We start from the raw sequence: 14,435 nt of genomic DNA on the forward strand, positions 1-14,435 counted from the left end.
AATTATCCCCAAGAACATACACTTTGTGCCTCAGTTTCATTTCTATATTCAGGGACAGGTTCCACCAAGATTTTTAAAAAATATTATTCTGACAATTCAACTTTGTGCCCATCTCCTCAAGATTTAACCTGGTTTTTCAACAGATGCACCCATTTAAAGGTGCTTTATACAGCTTTAAAGCCACAAAAGTGTTATTAATGTAAGAGGTAAATGTATTTATTGAGTAATCTATATGAATTACTTCCACCAAGACACAAAAAATTAAACCTGTATGCAACACTACTGCTCTTAGTCAAAAGAAGAAAAAAGTAATTCTAGGACAAAATAATTCTTTTTGAAGCTATTTTCTCCTTATTTTCTTATGGAGGAGAAAAGAAAGTTCAGTCACTGATCAAAGTAAGCATTTCTCCACATGGTCCCAGTACAGCCACTCACCTAATCAGTAAGGAAACATTTCAATTCCAAAATACTCCATGACCATAAATGAGCAAGGAGGTAACAGAGACAGCACAGTCCTGTGGCATGGAGGCAGGGAATGACCCTGTCCACACCCCCTTGGGGTGATGCTTTCAACATTTCTCAACAGGAGATTTGGAACAGCAGTTTCCCAAAACAAGCAGCACAATTCAAGGCTTGCTGCTGCTGAAGACTAACAAGGACTAGGAGGGAGGGGAAGGAGAAGGGCAGCTTTTTAAAGGGAAAGTTATTGAACCCCAGGAGGGATTTAATCATCCAACAGTTTCATTTGTGCTGGAGGAATATGCAGAATTGTCATGGCTACCATGGAGCATGAGGAAAATTTTCACTCAGTCATAAGTGAAACATAAGCATTGCAAGACAGCCATTTACAAACATTTCCTGGGCCATTTACACTGGGAAACAAGCAGCTGCCTCTGCATGGGCAGTAATAGCAGAAAAGGAGCCCAAGGAAAGGTGTCAAGGTAGTGGCACTGCAGGCTCAGCCAGGAGCCAAGGACCCTGACTGGGGAAACTTCCACTCCACATGGTGTGCAAACACTCACTGCACCCCCCTTGCTCTGCCTGCCTCTTCCAGTTTGCCAACAGCCTTATAAGCACAACTCTACATTTATTATTTTTGCCTTGTTTTCATTCTCCTCTTTGAAATCAAGGGCGTTTTGGATAACGAGATTCAGGAATGTTCCCTACTATAAATTCAGCACAAGTGTTTTGACCCCAGACAGCACCTGTGATGCAGCTGGACACAGACTTCATAACAGCAGAGCCCTGAAAAATTTTCCCTGCAACTTTGAAAATTCTAGAAAAGTCCCCTGACCTCGTGCTCCATTACTTTCAAGTAACAAGCTCAGCCAAAGTTCTCTGACATCTCTTGGAGTTTTCAATTCTTTCAAATAACCTTTTACTAAATTCTGTGTGAACTCACCCAAATTTACAGCTTTAGGATTAAATCACTCAAACCTCAATAGGCTCAGTGTAAAAATGAGGTGAAACCACAATGGTTTTGAGTTCTACTTGCAATTTCAGGCTTGCTTTGAACTCAATGCACAAAGCAAAATGCACTTTAAGCCCAAGCAAGCAGTCTTTTGAAATCCTGCTCTCCTGGAGACATGGTAGACAAGCCACCTCCTCATATTACTGGGAGCTTTCTTGTGTGATAAAGGGTCAAAAGGAGGGAAAACACATTCCTGCCCTTCTGATGGATGATTTCCATGTCCCAGTTTCAAATATGTATCCATATCCTTTCGTTAGTTTTCTCAGCCAAGCTCAAAGTTTTATCTTTCAGAAAATTTCACTTTCTACAGCCTGATGTCAAAAATAACTTATTGTGAAGTCTTGAAAGAAGCACTCATTTCCTCCACTCTTGGTATCTGTTTCCTCTCTCTTTTTTAACAGCCTACAATATATCATAAATCCAAGGAACAGACTGGTCATGTTATTCATATTCCCATTAAATACTCCAGCATTCAAAAATTCAATACACCTCTCAGCAGATGCCTACAAGCAGGGCTTAACCTACAGGTGCCAACACTTCTTTCCTTTTGCAGACACAGACAAAATAAAAATCTTTCTGCTGATTCTTTTCCACTTCCACTAATACTCCAAATTTAGCATGTATTGATCTAACTTGTCATTGATGACTTACTGACCTTGGTATTTTAGCCTAACCAAATCCTTCTCTCCCTCCCCCTCTCTCTCAAAAAATGTAAAGGAGAACACAGATCAAAATTAAGGGGAATAGTAGGATATTTTCCTCTGTCTTTTTTGCCTGTAATAAGTTTTGCTATTATTTTCAGATTTTCACATCTTAAGGCATTCTCCAGATCAGCTCACAGTCCAGAATGCACAGACCAAATGCTGAAACGACAGATATTAATAAATGTAGCTCATGATTGCAAAGGATACCACAAAACCATCCAACTGCTCAGTAAGCCAGTTAAGACACCTTTGTTTTTTTTACACACACAAAAACCTGCAGGTGCCAATCTTCAGGGATCTCTTTAGAGACTGTGCTGATGCATATGAAAGAATTGGGCATTTGATGATTCATTTAAGAACAAGTTTGACAACTTTCTTGTACCAAATCTGGGTTCTTCAAACTACCTAAATCCTTTTCTTAAAATACTGGCACATTTCTGTGACTTCTGCATAAGGATGTTCTGTTTGTGAATCTGTTTGACTGTAGCTATTTTACTCTTGCTTTAACTATAAATTAGAAATGCAACCTAGGAACTGAAAATGAAGTGATACTCCCACCCTATTTCACAAAGATCACTATCAACAAGTATTTAGGCAATAATAAAGAATTCATACTTAACTCATGGCTCCATTTGTACACAAAGCAGAACAGAATTCACCTCCCTCTCCCAAAGCTGTATTGAGTTTACTGTGTTAACGTTACCCAAGTGCAAAGTAATTTATTATCAAAGCCTTAGATATGACTTGAAAATGAATATATAAAACCTGATCTAATTCCCCCACATCAGTTACATGATTCCCACTGACATCGATAGCTCAAGATGGGGATCATAGAGCAAGTTTAAGAAGTCACACTTTAGACATAAAGAACAAATTTTTGTGGCCTCCCCAGGTCAGAGATAAGCCTTGCCAGTTTGAAGGTGTGCTACTGGTCTGAAGTTTGCTCAGCCATCGGTCAATTTCCATCCAAGCAACCGTAATTATTTTCTGAAACAGGTGCATGATCACTAACATTTCTGATGTGGAAGGCTTAGATCTGTGGAGCATCAAGTGAAAGCCTAACAGGGAAAGGAGTCTGCAGTTCTGCTGGTGAAGAAGTGAAAATGCTTCCACTAAATAGAGTCTCTTCTCTTCCACTAAATAGTCTCTCCTCTTTTAGTTTCAGATGAGAAAAGAGCTGTTTACAGCCAAAGGAAGCACTTGATTTGGATTTCCAGGACACTTTATAGACCATACAATAGACACTGACACTGGTCACAAGACCTTATCAGAACCCAAAAGTATTTTTCTTACTGAGATGGTCACTTAACCCAGTACTAATGCTTCATCTGGTGACAAAGAAAAAGAAATCTTGGTTCTGCTTCTCCTGCATTGGAGCTCTGCAGTGCCAGGGGAGACAAGAGCCTGACACAGCACCTGGTGAGCCTGCAATCCACCTGATGCAGAGGTCAACATGTGGGGAAAGCAGATTTTGTGTACTTTTGACATCTGAGAGTTTTGAATTTGAGCAAGCTTTGGGAGAAACCTGTCCTAGACAAAATATAAAGCTCAGAGATTTTTTACTCCAGTCAGAGAAGTATAAAGTATAGAAATATCACCAGGCACATGATAATAAGTAGTCCAACATGTTCTTTTATAAATTCAAGATTTTAAATGCAAGAAAAGCAAAGTGCTATGTAAAAGGGGGTGGAAAGATCAGGCAAAGGGTGCAAGAAGGTGCTTCCATTACAGTCCTACCACAGGTGTACAACAGCAGCTGCTAATAGGAACTGTCAGGGTGTAGAAACTCTAAGTGAACAGCATCAAAGCTGAGGAGGAAGCAAAAGAACAGAGAATAAGAGAAAGCACAGGTAAATAGTGGTACAAAAGTGCCATCTACACTTATAACCAAGGACAGCACTTGAAGTTAACAAATGCATTAACATTCTCAGGAGATAAGCTGGCACACTCATAGAATTAGAGGATTTTAACATGTCTTGAGTAGCCTGTTAAAGGAGGACAGGTACTGCTCCATAAATTAAAACAGATACATTATGTGATCACATTTATTTTTATCTGAGCCTACACCTCTTGAATATTTTATCAATTTTAAAAAAAGAATACAGACATGTCCTGCAAACCCATCAATTTGTCAAGTTTAGGTTTTGAAATGCATATAAAATTTAAACCCACCGAGGATATTTTTATACCCACATAAAAAAGTTATTCTGGCAGTGTTTTGCCAATATGTCATCTATAAAGTTTTGTTTAGACTATATATATATATAATATATATAAAATATGTTTAATATTTATATATATTTTATATATTTATATATGTAATATATTCATACATATATTTATATCTTTTCATATATATATATATATGAGGGAGGAGTTTAATATAGGGGCTAATGTTGCCTCTCTGTTGAAGAGGTTTACATCTTAGTCACATGAGGCATGCTTTAAGCATCACTCTGCTCATATTTGAGTTATAACATCTTCCATCTGAAGACAAAGGGTGACCACAAGATCACTAAACTGGACTCTTAGAACAAATTCAGCTGCAGCTGAGCTCTGCACATTCCTCTCTGGGCAGGCAAATCTCAGGGTCTGTGAGGCTCACAGGGGACATGGCCACCTGCCTGCTCCATCTCCCAGCACAGGCACACAGGGACTGGACAAAGCTCTCACTGGCCACATCACTCGTTCCTACAAGGCAGATGACAGCTGAAATCTCCAGCAGCCTCAGCACTGCAGCTGTGCCCCCTTCCCAAGGCAGGTTTAAAACTGGGCACTCCAGACTCGGTGCCTTCACAGCAGAAATCATCACCAGAGAAGGATGCAATCTGCCCTCCTGGCTGCTCAGCAATGCAGATGCACCTTTCCCCATCCCACCACCTGCCTGCAAACCTCCCAGCAGGGCTCTGCACTGCTGTGAGAAAGCAGAAACATGCCAGGCATATTGACTGGACGCTGTGTCTGCATCCAGAGAAAGTGTCACAAAGCTGCTGACGCCTTTTCATGTGTCCCTGTACCTGCAGCCTCAGATCTCTCACTGGGCAGTAAGCAAAGCATCATCCCTACAAAGCAAAAGCCCAAAATATACCAACATGTAATAGTTGATAAAGGAGGCAGATGCTCCTGATGGTAACTTGGGGGGGAAGGGTGTGGAAAGGCCCAATATGATAAACTAAAGATTCCCTACTTGAATGTAAGAGACAGAAAAATTCCTGTTATGATTACTCTGATTTCGCAGTCATAGAAAACAATAACAGAAGTCCACTTTCTCTTTCAGGTAAGTACCTCTCACATGCTGCTTGGTTCTTTTCATTCCCTCACAGGTTCCATTTGATTAGTGAGAGACACCTTACAGAAAACAATTTCAAAGGCTGTACAGTGCCACACTCATTTTTCCAAATGCTGCTTTTAATGGGTTCAGCACACTCTGTGGTGTCCAAGATTTTGTATGAAATAACCACAGAAAGTCATTGTGATACTGCTTCAATGATGAACTAACACAGATCTGATTATATGATCCAGGGAAAAAAAGCTTTTATGCTTCCTCTGGGCCACGGTCTGTGCTCTGCTTGCCTTTGCTGTTGTGTGCTTTGTTCTCCTGTCTGCTTACTACCACCAAGACAGCAATTTCACAGAATCTACATGCTAGGTAACTTGGCAACCCTACCAGACAGTGAGAACTAGCTTCATGTTACAATTTGCCTCAGGCTGGAGAGATGTGTGTGAATTTAGAGCTGTGTCCATGTGTCTCCATGGACTTTACATATGGAGAAAGTAAGGTTACACTTATCAGCTTCCACAGAGGTCACCTAATTCCCACGGTATTGCAGGAACTTATTGCCATCCTTCAGCACTTAAGCCTCTTTTTTATCTCCTCCTCTTGTAGCAAAGATGACATTTGACACGTAAGAAAGGAAAACGTGTCTTTGTCCACAGGACAAGCGAATACATGAGATAATATATGGGAAAAGTCACAAAGTGAGAATCCTTTCAAACTCTGATTCAGTGAGCAGACCCTTCAGTTCTCTCATTAATCTATTAGTAATTGAAAATGCTACAACCAACTTAACAGCATGTGCTTTCATTAATGTAAATCACACAGATAAGTTCCTGTCCTCCCAATTCCTGTAGATTTTCTGCACTAAACAGTGCCTTTCACTTCCATATATCATCCATAAATATTTTCAGATCTGGCTTTTAGAACTGCAGTACAATTTCACCTGGGCAGTTTTTATGCTCCTTCATATCTGTGGTCTGTCAAAGGGTATATATGTATTAGGCAATTAAATGTTCAATTGCAATCAGATTTGGGTGCATAAACTGACTAAATAGTTTGAAGCCTGATTTTAACTGGCCTCTAAGGATGTACTATGAATCCAAACTTTAATTCTTGAAAAGGGGACTTCTAGCCTCAAGTTAAATATATTCAATAGCCAACTTCAAGAGGACTTAATTCTGCCCCCATTCTGCCCCCTCCCCTGCACTCTTTGATCCCAGAGGTTGTGTTTGTGAAGCTGAATTAACAGGAGACAATTCACTGGTTTTTCCCCTTCCCCTCCAAGACTCATTATTTTTCCACTACTTAGTTCAATGTATCAGACTGACTCCTGGAAATACAAGGAAATACACAGAGAAGAGCAAGACAATCATTACAGTAATTTAGGTTCATTGCCAAAATGAATGACAAGGAATCAAGGGTAAAACTGCTTTAAATTAGAACAAAACCCAGCCCAGCATAGGGCTTTCAAGCACAGATCCACTGTACTAACAGCAGCCCGAGAGGCAGGAACACCTGCAGCTCATTCCTACCAGCACTGCTTTGACTGCATGTTTCTGTGGCCTCTTCCCAGCACGAAGCTCACCTGCTCTCCTGGTATAACTTTTGAGGTTGTTACAGAGGCTCCAGTGTATAAATAATAATTAACTTCTGAAAGCAGAGGCTTACAAATGGCATTGTTTGATTTGCAATACATTTCACTCAATTTTTATTCTGCACAGAGAATTCTTAAGGAGAATGCTGACAAACAAGCAGCATAAGGTCTATGTATTATTAAAATTTAAAACACATGCTGCACACACAGAATGTCAAAAGAATATGTTAATCAAGTACAAGTAAGCCAGCTTGATCAGCTTTTCTCTGTGATGGTGCAAAGCTGGGGAAGTTGCCAATAGAAGAGTTACTCTGGCTCCTTGTAACCACAGAGGATTTAGCTAAACACATTAAAGAATGCATGCACATCTACTCTTGAAACTCATGCACTTCTTACTCTGATGGATTCATGCTGCTAATTCAGAAAACAATGTAAACATTTTCAATTTTGTTTCACTGTAGTGCATTTCCAGACCTGGGACATTCAAACTGTAACCCCAAGCTATGAGAGAGGAGGGAAGAAACAAACTGATCATGAGCTATGGCTCCATGCAGAGCTCACCAAAACATATCCAGAGCAGTCTTCAAAATATCCTTAATTAATGACAGCTCATATCCCTCTCCTCTGTTGCTTTGACAGGAAACAATAGGAATCAAAACACATATTGGTTCCTAAGGACTGGATTCTTATTTGAAATCATTTGAAAGAGTTTTTTTTCACCTACAACAATTGAAAGTGCAGAGTTTAAATTCAGTTTCTTTCATTCAAGCCAGAAGCAGGTCCTGGGTTTGCATTTCCCTTGCCACATTTCTAATATTTGGGTCATCACATACCTGCAGTTAAAGGTGTTTGATCACTGAAGAACAGTTTTGTCTTATAAAGTGAAAACACAAAAAAGCTTTTCCTAGGTTTCAAATGCTTTGCTCTTATAAACCCCAAGAGCTGACTATAAATAATATTCATAGCTACCTCTAGTTTCAGTCTACAATCATTCATTTGTTGGGTCTAGGGTTGGTTTTTTCATTTGCTCACCTTTTCCACTAAACAAAGAAATCTCAGATTAATAGAGGCTTAGGCCCAACTGAGAATTGGTGGATGCCACTGCTGGGAGCAGCAGAGATGTATGTCACAGGTGTGATTCCCACTGATAGCAGCTCACAGCACAAAGGCACAGGCGTGGTGGCACGTGCAGTGCTCAGACACCTGTCAGAGCCAATTCCCTGCACTGCACATTCATTCTGGGACTAAATGAAAATGGATGGAATAGCATTTTTATACAAATACCATGGGGAAATCTCGTTCTGCTGAAGCTAGGCATGTTCTGTGCCATCTAACAGCAGAATTCATTGGAATTTATAAATTCACTACAAAGCTGATTACGTTTGGGTTGGAGGGGGGAATTGTGTGGGGGGTTTTGTTTGGGTTTGTTTGTGGGTTTTCCCCTCCAAAGGGTGAACAATGAGCATTAAAGTACAAGGCAGGTCACTGCCCCTTCACATTCATTTACATTATATTTACAACGTGCCTCTTAGAGTGGCATTTGCTCCTTTTAATCAAGTTCTCCTATTCTAAGTGTTCATTTCTATGGACTTCATGGAATTTTTGCTAAAAGTCTTTTTTTTCCCCATTGGAATGATTTGCTGTGCAGAAACTGGTTTTGCTGACAGTTACTCTTTTCACAGGAGCTCCCTTAAGTGGACTCCAGTGAGTTAGTGCTTATCCCCCTGACCTGTGGCATGGCTTGGGAAAAGATGCACAAGGAGGCACAGAGAATACTAAAAAGGTGTGATCAGCCAGTTTTACTGCATAAATCCCTTTCAGACCTCAAATATCTCACTCTGTTAACATAAACTGTGCACAAAGGGAGGCATAAAAACTTCTTCAGCAATTCAGACCTCAAATGTTACTAGTACAGGGAATTTCAAGTGGCAAAATACCAAGCAGGAAAACTAATGCAAAGAGAGATTTTTATAAGGGGACTGGTGCTTCAAGCATTACTATTGCATTTCTTTAAACAGTGTTGCTTTCACTAGGACTGTAATTGCTTTTTCTATTTGAATAACTGCCAGAAAATTCTCTGTACCAATAAACTCCATTGTCAATGTGAGATTGATATTACTCTTGATAACAGCTTTAAAAAACAAACACGATTTATTCATCAAAAAATTTTGATCAATACATCCAAAATTTATATTCAGAAGACATCTTCACTTCGCCTTTAAACAAATAATTTCATCATAACCTACACTTCTTAGTAAAACTACAATAAGTTTTCACATTATATTACAGGAGCAATGACTATTCAGTTCTAAATAATGGCTCCTTTGCTAGACAAGTCAATGGAAATTGATTTGTTTCAGCCTCCTGTGCTCACACACACAAAGCCTGTGTACAACAACCCTATTGACTTCAGCAAACAGTATTCAACCTTCCATCCTCAAGGACTCGTGGCAAAATTTTTAAATCATTCCCCTCCTGTATTGTAGCCTTTATAGAACAAGACTGCATTTAAATGTCAGTCTCCAGCAAAAATGCTATAAAGAGAAAATTGGTCACAGAATTGAAAATCTACTTTATATTGAAACATACAGCTCAGGATCGGATATAGGAATGAAGAAAATTAAGCTGCATTGAGCTGCAAAATGAAAAGCATTGACTATCCATACAGTAAAAGGAAACAGACTCCAGCACCCTGTCTACACCACAGAGTTCTGGCACACCAGCCACCCTATGGCAAGCCAGGCTGCCTGCCATAAAGCTCCCATCTGCACACCAAGTGCTCTGCATGGCACACAGGCTTTTCCAGTCCTGTGTGTGCTGGATATTTTCTCTCTTCTATAAACAAGAACATTTAAAAACAATTAAAATAAAGATTAGGGATATTAGCATGGTAGAAGAACAAAGTGCAGTATCAGAGACAAGAGACCATATGGCCCATCAAAATCTGTGCTTATAAGCCTTGGAAATACAAATCAAGCATATTCCCATCCTTTTTTCCTATTTAAATCTGATTATCAATTTTACCCCTAAATATCCAAAAGTAAATGCCACATCTTGCATATCAAGCACATCCATAAACAAAAACAACTGTGAAAAGTCCATGTATGAATGTCTTCAAGGCTGATGCTTGAACTCAGCTTCTGAGCTAGTCACCATCTCACATAAAGTATTGGTTCCTACTCCTTCCACTTGCCTTTGACTTTTTATATAGCATTTACAGAGCACCTTTGGCACCTGAGAGATTGCACAGCAGCAGCTTTGTTCATGCACATCATGGCAATGTTTTCACTTACATTTCACACAATGCCAAGAATGCTGTGACTGTTCCCCAGCAATTACTCTGAAGTAATAATAAGAAGAGTTATTTATGTGATAAAAACCTCTGAAGTGGGCACTTGAATATGTTTTATGTTGGCTAACCTTCCCCAAAAGGGATGACCAGGTGATTTTTGTGTTCTTGCTCCTGTTATACCAGTGTGAATAGCACATTATTTACCAGCTCACTGAGCTAAGTGACCCAACTAAAACCTGAAGCTTGGCAGAAATCAGTCCTGTTCTATCTCTTAAGTCCATTTGCTGGATTTTATTTTATAAACAGGAAAGGATTTGCCATGCATGGGTAGTACAGAGCACACCATGGCATTGGTGAGGTCTTGGTAAGATTGGTTTTTTTGAAAAGAAGGGGTTAAAAGGGTTTAAATGCAAAGTTTTTTCATTGGCTGTTCATTTGTTTTCTACTGTTACTCATTCTTATGTGTGATACAATCTCATTAGCACAATTTATCTACATTTCTTATAATGAAAGAGATATTTGAACTTGTTTACCTGATTAAGGACATAAACATCCACCATCAGTGTATCATTGGGACACACATCAGAACAGCTCTTGCAGGAAAGCCCTGGATAAAGTGAATCTGAGTCTATCTGTATTCAAAAGAAAAAACCACAAACTCTCATCTGCACTGCTTCATGAAATGTCCTGAAAAATGACCAAAGGTTAAGAGTAAATAGTCTTGATCTCACTGAAGTCAAATAGTCAAGATCCCATTAACTTCCAGGGGACAAGACTCAACCCAGGAATGATTGCAAGAGGGAATAAAGGAAAAACAGCAAAAGGTGGGCCTGGCAGAAGCACACAAGCTGAAACTAGGTCCTAAGGCCATAACATGGCATCACTGTCCTATACAGAACTTCAGAAAGTCTGTAAATAACTATAACTGTGCATTACAACTTTCTTTGCCTACCTTTCTGGTGTTTGAGGCTTTTCTACCATTAGAAGTCCAGGGGAGTAAAACCCTGTCTGCAATAGCTGTGAAAAAAGCATCATTCAATCCTGAATCTTCTATCTCCAACCATCTCCTTGTGGACCAACAAAACTGTTTCACAGAATCATTTGCCACTGCCTGTCATCTTTAGGAGAGTTCAGTACCTGGAAGCTGCAGCAGAGACTTCCCCTACTGCCTCAACACGTAGTATTTCATGAAATCAACTTGAATTTATAAATTAAATATTCAGTCCTTGAGCTGGCAGGAGAAAGATTGAGACAACTGTAACTAAAAGAACGTCAATGTAGAAAATAAGTGTGAATAAACTCACTTGAAAGAAATATGTAGGAAGGAAAATCTATGTAATGAAAATGAATGTTCAATTATGCAGAGCAGACTCAAAGCTCGGTTTGGGTAGCACTGGAGTGGAGCACAGAGGGGATACAGCAAGAAACTCACATGTATGAAACCAGGCAGAGCAGGTGAATATAAATTAGTTAATTAACAGCATGAATATTAACAAGATCAATGGTGAAATCCAAAACTGGAACTGACAATAATCAGTGGGAAAAATAATAATATTCAAGTGCATCTAAGCTTGATTTTCTTTCCTTTTCTATGGTAAAAGATAAATCTTTAAATTAATTTTAATCACAATGCCACAAGCTGAGCAGTGTGTGAGCCTTAAGAAGAGGCAGCAGCTTCTTTATAGCTGCTGTCCTGGGTCATCATGCCTGCTTATTACTTAAAACCCTAAGTTAGAATTCAGGGCACAGCAGAGTTATCAGTCCAGGGTAAGCAACAAGAGACACACCTTGATCCTAGGACATGATGAACAACCAGTGGAAATGTTATTTCTCTCATTCTCTGAGGTGTTTTTGCAGTGTGACATGAAAAGGTGCCTTGCCATTAGAGGATGCTAATATTCCAACACTCGTGAGGAACACAACATTTGTATTGGACGGTCAGGACCAAAACCAGCTCACACTTTGTACAGTTCTCAACACAAACTGCAACCCACTGCTCTACAAGCATGAGCCCTGCATGCCCAATGACTCCACAGAACATTCCACCAGCCTTCATCCCTTCCCACCTCACATTTCTGGTGTTGATGGATGAAACACAAACTGCCCAGCAGTAGTCACAAAGGAGTTAACAAGCCAGCCACCGAGAAAAAGAAACAAAAACCTTTTATTTTCCTCCACTTTGTCACTGTTTTGCAATTTAACATTTACCATGAATTAATTACTGGAAGTCTCCATTAAGACTCTTAACATTTAGAGTGAAAGGTCAGCATAAACTCAGGGTCACTGTTTACAGTGTTCTCTGAGCAAGCAGTCTCATTGCTTGGAAGTAACCATGACTGGTAAAAGTACAAGGCAAGTATAATGAGGAAATGAAATACAGAACTCTAAAAATATCCTTCTGATCTATGCATGTAGTGTAGTGTCTGACAAATTCAATTAAATATGTCATACATCATTCCTACAATGTTACTGATAGAGACATAGCAGTATTGAATTTTAATTATTCAGCTGGTATTGATCCCACAATAATCTGGTGAAAATCATTCCAGGTTGTCAGTACCCCTAGGAGACAACAGCTATTATCTAATTATAAATCACACTGTGTCATTTGACAAAAGGTTAGGGCTTTCTTTTTAAACATTTTTGCAGTCAGATTCTCATGTATAAATCAGAGTGACATGATTGTCTGCAAATGCTAATTATTTTCTTCCCATTGAGCATCCATTCCATTACCATGATGGACTGGTAAAAGCGAGCTCTTAGTGCGTGTAACAAATTCCCAGACACGCAGCAATGATAAAGGAATTGGGATTTCCGATTTTTATTCCACACTGACCTTGAGCAAGCAATTGCAACGCTCACAGGGTTTGCATTTCCCCCAAGGAGAAGAGTGGGACAATATTTGCAGTGCCCACTCTTGTTAAACGCTTTCAGGTCCTCAGAGGAAAGCTGCTGAGCAGCAGCAAGCTTTGCTTTTCAGCTTTCGTGGAGGCAAGAGGCTGGCTAGTGTGGTAAACAGGCATGATTCGTGCTGACAAAATTGAAACAGTAATCAATATTGAAACAGTAATTAATACTTGAAAATAATGAAACAGTTAAAAGGTGTAATGCCAAGAAAGAAAGGGAGAGAAGAGGTTCGAAGCAAGAGGTAACAGTATTTAAAAATTAACAGAAAAAAGGGAAAATCTGGTTGGGTCCCAGGAAAATGCTAATTTTAAGAGATTTATTGCTTTGATGCTTAAATATAGTATTATGTTAGTTTTGGCATATTATACTAGCTTGGCGCACATGCGTAACCCAAAGGTGAATTAAAGGAAATCGAGGAAGAGGAGAGGCCTTCATCAGTGACAACCCCCAAAAAGGAGTGTGACCACCAAAGAGTGGTGGAGCATGCGCAGTAAAGGTGGTGATGAGGGTGGAGGTAGAAATGTGATAAATCAAAAATGGGAGGAGATGGCATTGACACATGACATATAAGGGGGGAATCTTCACTTGGCAAGCTCGTACGTGAGGTGGCAAGGGTCCAGAGCCCTGCTCTCTGTACCCCGCGGTTATCTTTTGCTTATGCACTATTATTGGAACCAAATTATCCCTTATTTTAATCAAATTATATTGTCAATATTTCAAGTGTATCCAATTTTATATATTTTCTAAACTATTCAATTAAAATTGCTGCTACCTCTAATATTGTTTGGTTTTTCTGATGGTGGGATAATAGGGCAAATATAACACTAGCAATGGCACAGTGTTCTCCTGCAGGAATCTGTTTCCCTCCGCACTGCACTGCCATCATCAGGGGGCTGGGTGGCTGGGCCTTCCATCTGTTTTGTGTTCCCCCTTCAGACACTGACCTTTTATCGAAGGCCCAGAGGAGGGAGCACACATTCCCAAATCACGGAGTTATTGCTAGCAAGCAGCTTTCTGCTCTGATGGCAGCTGGCTTTTGGCTCAGCACCCCGCACTGACCATCAGCAGCAGCACAAGCAGGAAGAGCCAAGGGCAGCCAGGGCAGCTCCCCGGGGAGGGCAGGCAGGGAATCTTCCCTGGCATCCAACAGCCTCTGACAGATGCTGTCCCCACAGGGTACAGCTATGCAC

Source organism: Melospiza georgiana, chromosome 12 (assembly GCF_028018845.1).
Source record: "Melospiza georgiana isolate bMelGeo1 chromosome 12, bMelGeo1.pri, whole genome shotgun sequence".
Lineage (NCBI taxonomy): Eukaryota > Metazoa > Chordata > Aves > Passeriformes > Passerellidae > Melospiza > Melospiza georgiana.